Source organism: Panicum virgatum, chromosome 4K (genome assembly GCF_016808335.1).
Source record: "Panicum virgatum strain AP13 chromosome 4K, P.virgatum_v5, whole genome shotgun sequence".
Taxonomy (NCBI): Eukaryota; Viridiplantae; Streptophyta; class Magnoliopsida; order Poales; family Poaceae; genus Panicum; species Panicum virgatum.
The window spans coordinates 32,887,735-32,894,900 of record NC_053139.1 but is presented as its reverse complement, the minus strand read 5'-3'; positions in this window follow the sequence as shown (position 1 = coordinate 32,894,900).

Here is a 7,166-nt window from a genome sequence, read left to right as displayed (position 1 = left end):
TGTAAATCAAGAAGATCCTTGTACAAGCCACGCTGAGGGCTGTTCTCGGCTATTTAACATGGAACCATGAGCTCCAACGAGCATCTCATTAAACCCAATTTCATATGGTAACAGAGCTCGATTCTTCACCAAGCCACATCATCTCCACCTCCAAACCCTCCAGTACACTTTTAGCCCGGTAGTCAAGCCTGCCACCATTCGTCTTGTTTTGTCTATAGCTATCTCACAGGGATGGTGTCTCCGACAATTGGATGTGCAAACTGCTTTTCTTCATGGAATTCTAGAAGAAGAAGTCTACATGCGCCAACCTCCAGGTTATGAAGATGCAATGCATCCAGATTTTGTTTGTAAGTTGGATAAGGCACTCTATGGACTCAAACAGGCACCGCGAGCATGGTATTCTCGTTTAAGTATTAAACTCCAAGAACTTGGTTTTGTTCTGTCCAAAACTGACACCTCACTGTTCTTTTATTCCAAGGGCAAGCAAACAGTATTTGTTCTTTTATATGTTGACGACATAATTGTTGCTAGCTCCTCTCAAGATGCAGTGCAGGCTCTGCTCAAGAATTTGGAGAAAGATTTTGCTCTAAAAGATCTCGGTGACTTGCACTACTTTCTTGGTATACAAGTGCAGAGGTCGAACAAAGGTCTCTTGCTGAGTCAAGAGAGATATGCAACAGAAATTCTTCAGTGTGTCAACATGACTTCATGCAAACCAGTGAGCACACCTCTCTCTACAACTGAAAAACTGTCCAGAACAGAAGGAGAGCCACTTGGGGTTGATGACTCAACAAGATATCGAAGTATAGCAGGACCACTGCAATACCTCACCTTGACTCGACTAGATATCTCCTTCTCAGTCAATAAAGTCTGTCAATTTTTGCATTGTCCTACTACTGATCACTTTGCTGCTGTTAAAAGGATAGTAAGATATGTGAAAGGAACACTGAACATCGGACTAGAGATCAGAAAGTCTCCATCCTTGCTGCTTAGAGCCTTTGCAGATGCAGACTGGGCAGGCTGTCCAGATGATCGGAAGTGAATTGGAGGGTTTGTTATTTTTCTAGGCCCCAATTTGATCTCATGGAGTGCTAGAAAACAAGCAACTGTTTCAAGGTCTAGCACAGAAGCAGAATACAAGGCACTTGCCAATGCAACAGCCGAGCTTATGTGGGTTCACAAGCTCTTTGGTGAGTTAAAAATTCCTCATCCTCCAGCAGCACGCCTTTGGTGTGATAATATAGGAGTAAAGTACCTATATGAAAATCCAGTCTTTCACGCACGCACTAAACACATTGAGATAGATTATCACTTTGTGAGAGAACAAGTGGCACAGAAGTTACTGGAAGTTAGGTTCATTTCATCTGAAGATCAGGTAGCATATGTGTTCACTAAAGCCTTGCCTACACAACGGCTGCTGATATGTTCAGACGTAATCTCAACTTGATGGACAGTTGTGATTAATGGGGGGTGTTGGAATATGGAATGTATCGCATTCGTGTAATCCTGTGATTGATTGATTGTAATTAGCTAGACTAGGAAAGTTAGCAGCGTTTGTTCTTTTCCTTGTACGTGTAACTTGTAAATCAAGAAGACCCTTGTACAAGCCACGCCGAGGGCTGTTCTCGGCTATTTAACACGGAACTGTAAGCTCCAACGAGCATCACGTTAAACCCAATTTCACAGACCGCTCGCTGAGCCATTAATTACCCTTAGCTTAGCAATATATAAAATATAATAAACTTTTTTAACCCGATCTCTAAAAATTTTAGACTAAAATTTTAAGATCTTTACCTTTACAGATTAAACTTATATAATTGGATGAGATGTAGTCAGCAAGGAATGTGTCAGATGATTTTTTCCGTCGAGTGGATTGCACTCGAATAGTACAAGACTTTATTAGCATTCACTAATCATCGTGAGCACTGTATATTAGAAAATTTGACAGTGGGCGGCTATGTTAACTGACAGAACTATTTATCAGGGAATCAATCCCCGGCCGTATCAATGTTCACATGGAGATGATGAGCGACATTTAACAGTGGCAGCTGGCCGATGGAGACCGTTCAACAGCCGGTCGCCTGGTCGGCCGGTGACCTGGATAGTTGACCATGATTTGATCAATCTTAACTTCACCTCGGACTTCACCCAGCAAAACCATCATCAGTGTTGAAAGTGATGATCGAGAGTGGATGAAAGTGAAAACGTTGTTTTACATTGCTGTAATTGTTTATATATATAATAGTGGGGATTAAGGTGGAAATATAGGTTACACACGCGCGCGTTTTGGAAGAGAATGGGTTTATCCAAACAAAACCACATGGAGTACATCTCCATTTGGCAGCCATCACGGCTGCCTCTCTTGTTCAATCTCATCAACAAATTGCTTTATCAATTTCGGTCTGTCATACATGACACATCGCTTACTTCCATTAAGGACTGGGGTTTTAGCATAACGTTAGCATTGTAGAGGTAGCTAGCAAGTTTTGCTATCCGGGCTTGCTAATTAGCGGTCACTCGCCAGAAGCTCTATGAGCCAGCGATTCCCGACAATACCAAACTTTCCACTTTGGAATTTTTTTATTCCTGCAACTTTCTATTTTCAGAATATGATAACTTATGTATATAACTTTGACACATAACTTGTTACTAACATTTTATTGCGGACTATGGTTTTAGCATAACTTTCAAGACATGCAACTTATACGCGTAACTATACATACAACTTTTAAATAACATTTGATTCATACGTAACGTATAACTTCTCCTCCTAACAAGTTACATAACAATTTTGCAGCACAATTTTTATGAGGGATATAAATTATACATAGTATAACTTTTGTTACAACTTGAATTAGAATTATATTTGGCAACTTATGTATGTAAATTATGCACGTAAAAGATCCACATGAGTACAATTGTTAAATGTTACTATGAGAAAAAAAACTAATTGAATGGACAGAGGAAAAATGAAAAATAAAAAAATCAAGTACGAACCTGTGCTGTGCAGGGTGGGTGCGACGCGTCGTCCGTCGCGCGCTAGCAGGGCTGGGAACGAGCACCTGCTGATTCAGCTTCGCTTTTGAGACCCCACGGCATGCAGTGAGGTCTGCATTCTCACTCCAATTTTGATTTCAGAAGCTGCAGAGGTCAAAGTACAATAGGCCAGGCTTGAAATTTTGGGAAAAACACAAGCTGTGTTCTACTACAGATTGGTTTTATTTGTTTTATGAAACCGTGATCTACAAAAAAAATAGAATTAATTGGCAATTCATATATGCATGTGGTTGTATAATATAGGCTGATCACTCTACCTGTATCATCCTCCTGAAATGCATGTATCTCTATAAGAGTACACTATGAAAGAAATAGGCAAAATAGGTGTTATGGTCCTTCAACTTTACTCCAAGAGTCATGTTGATCCCTCAACTTTCAGAAAGGCCAATTCAACTTTTGTTTTAAAGTCAAATTCATCCTTATATTAATTTGATGCTCTATAATACCATGCTAATGCGAAAAGTCCTGTTTACCCTTGGCTATGTCTCTTCTTCATAATTTGCATATTGCGTAGTGCCGCAAAAAATTGATCAAATATATGTATGCTGTTCTTATATTATCTAGATTAAATTAAATATGAAAGGGCACTACAATAAATACAAGAGACAACAAGATAGGAGAAACAACAGTGTCACATCATTGATTAATTACAGCAATATAATAATAAAAAAGTGAATACAAGAAGGAGGCAAGGGTAAAAATGTCATTCTACATCAATCTCATGTTAGTAGCAAGAGCCACGTCAGCACAAGAATAATTTTGACCTAAAAACAAAAGTTGAGGGACAAGATTAGCCAATCTGAAAGTTGAGGGACCAATTTGACTCTCAGAGTAAAGTTGAAGGACTAAAATATCTATTTTACCAAAGAAATATTTGGAAGCCATAAACCCCGGAAGCTTGTACAGCATCGTGTCCAGCTCCGGCCATCTGAAATGGCTGTTCTTGTAGCCACGACTTCTCTATCTCAGCTCTATAGGAGCTCAGATTCTTTTGCAGCGCGCGTTCTCCTTCCCAGCTAGCTAGGCAACAATATTGTAGTGCAAGTACTAGCCGCCATGTTGTTATTCTATAGTGTATATACACGGCTGGTCACCGTTTTGTGTTTACATAGCTTGTACATGGGCTAAACGCCGTGTAGGAGAACAACGGTGAACCTAATAAGGTCCTCAAGGCTTAAGTGGGACAAGGTAATCCCATTTTAACCATACCATTTTAATTAAAAAAACTGAGATAGGACCACCCATTTCCTATTTAATTATTGTCCAATCAGACGTGCTGTAAAAGTCCCAAGCCTGATTCTACAGTCGACTGTGAGGTTCCAAACTCACGGTCGACTCGGCCGACTCCCACAACGCACATGGTGGACCCGACGGCTCCTTCTCATTCTCTTTTTTTTTCTCAAGCATTCCGTGCTCCTTCTCCTCTTCCCCTTTCCCCCTCTTTCTTTTTCCTCCCCGGATCCAGCGGGTGACTTGACCGGTGCAGGGCTCTGCGCAGAGGAGGCGCCGCAGTTGTAACATCCCGTAATTTTTACAGAATATTATATATTCCAAAAATATGAGTTTTCAAAAACTTTTTGTGTGGTTGTGATAATAGCTAGAAAAATATAAGATTAAATGCTTTCTCACTCAAAAGCCCTAGAAATTAAAACTAAGTGAATATAAGGATCATATTGTTAGAGTGATTTATTTGGATTTTATTTAGAGTTATCGAATCTATCTTGTTTGAAAATTGTTTTTTTGGGTCTTATTCAATTGTTTTTTAGCCTATTTGAAATTGTGTGGACCCAGAGCTTAATAGGATTGATAGGATACTTATACCAACAAGTTGCAACTTCTTTCCCGGAAGCCGGTCTCCAAAAAACTACGAGGTTAAGCGTGCTTGGCCCGGAGCAATTTGAGGATGGGTGACCGACTGGGAAGTTATTCCCGGGTGTGCACAAGTGAGGATAAAGTGTGCAGAAAGGACATGTGTTGGTCTGTTACGATAGTATGTATCCTAGAAAGCTGCCAGATGTAAGTGGGCCCGGCCTCGGGGAGGCGGGACGTTACATAATGGTATCAGAGCCAGGTTTGTGACATCACATCCCAGAACTTAATAGGATTGATAGGATACTCATACCAACAAATTGCAACTTTTTTTCCGGAAACCGGTCTCTAAAGAACTCCGAGGTTGAAACGTTACATAATGGTATCAGAGCCAAGTTTGTGACATCACATCCCAGAACTTAATAGGATTGATAGGATACTCATACCAACAAGTTGCAATTTTTTTTCCGGAAGCCGGTCTCTAAAGAACTCCGAGGTTAAGCGTGCTTGGCCCGGAGCAATTTGGGGATGGTTGACCGACCGGAAAGTTATTCCCGGGTGTGCACAAGTAAGGACAAAGTGTGCAGAAAAGACATGTGTTGGTCTGTGAGGATAGTCTGTGTCCTAGAAAGCTGTCAGATGTAAGTGGGCCCGGCCTCGGAGAGGCAGGACATTACAGAATGGTATCAGAGCCGACTCTCGCGGTTTCACGGGCACGTACGGGCGTAAGTGCGCGGGCATGAGCACGGTCGCGTGGGGCGCAGATGCCACCGGCATGTGGACGGGCGCGTGGTGGGTCAGTGCGCAGGCATCTGGGATGTGCTGTTAGCACTGGACGCACGGACGTGGCACAAGGACCGTTGGCACTGGACGCATGGACGTGGCACATGGGACGTTGGCACTGGAGGTACAGGACGTGGCCAAGAGAGGACGTTTCTGGCTTAGGATTGATCGACGGGGACGTCGGTCTCTAAAGGGGGTGAGTATGGTATGTAACATCCCGCCTCCCCGAGGCCAGGCCCACTTACATCTGGCAGCTTTCTAGGACACAGACTATCCTCACAGACCAACACATGTCTTTTCTGCACACTTTGTCCCCACTTCTGCACACCCGGGAATAACTTACCGGTCGGTCACCCATCCCCAAATTGTTCCGGGCCAAGGACGCTTAACCTCGGAGTTCTTTGGAGACCAGCTTCCGGAAAAGAAGTTGCAACTTGTTGGTATGAGTATTCTATCAATCCTATTAAGCTCTAGGACGGGATGTCACAGCAGTGGTGGGTGGCGTGGCGGGGAGGCATGGCACGACAGGGAGGTGCGCCGCCGACATGGTGGCGGCGAGGTGCGCGGCGGCTGCGGGGTGTCGCAGTGATGGCGGGGAGGCGCGGCACGGCGGGGCCTGCCGGGAGGCACAACTCCCAGGTTTGACTTTTTTTCAGTTTTTGTTGCATTTTTTTACAATTTTTTTTCCACCCGAACTCTTCTTTTTTCTTTTAGATGCAAAAACTTTTTCTTCAAATTTTCTTAACAAAACTTTCTCTTTCAAAATTTTCTTCTCAAAATTTTATTATATTTCTCTAATTTTTTTTCTTTTTGAAAAATTTCTCTAGTACGTTATTTTTTATTTTTTATTGCAATTTTTTTTGTTTTCGATGCAAAGTTTTTTCTTCAAATTTTCTTCTTAAAACTCTCTTTCAAAATTTTCTTGTCAAAATTTAATTCCATTTCTCTCAAAAAAAAAGTTTGGAAAAATTCTCTGAAAATTTTTTATCAGAAAACGACAAAAGAACTACCGTGACATGGAAAAAAAACGGTACGAAGCCCCTATCAGCGATTGTCCGAGAATCGACCATAAACTAGGCAGCCCCCTGTAAAGAATGTTACATTAGACTCAAGTCCTTAATCAATATATATAGCACGCCGCGTTTCATTGACCTGTCAGGCGGTGCACCATTTTCTGAAACCCTCCGACCCAGCTCAAATGGCTGACCTTCCTGCCGCGCGCGACTTCTCCATTTCCATACGTGCTCAGATTCTTCTGCAACATGCGCTCCGTATTCCTACATAGGCAACAATATTGTACTACAAATCCTAGCTGGAAACTGATGCGTACACGTTGGCTTTAAATGGACGCAGAGGGCTCACTACAGATCCCATCCCACAGCATCACCAAGCACATCGTGCTAGCTCAGACTGACTCCAACAACGATATGCAAATGTATATATGCCTCCGCCGCGGCACTGTGCATCGCCGAATGGAGCTCCAACAGAACAGGCAAAGGAGCAGGCATTTTGCATTG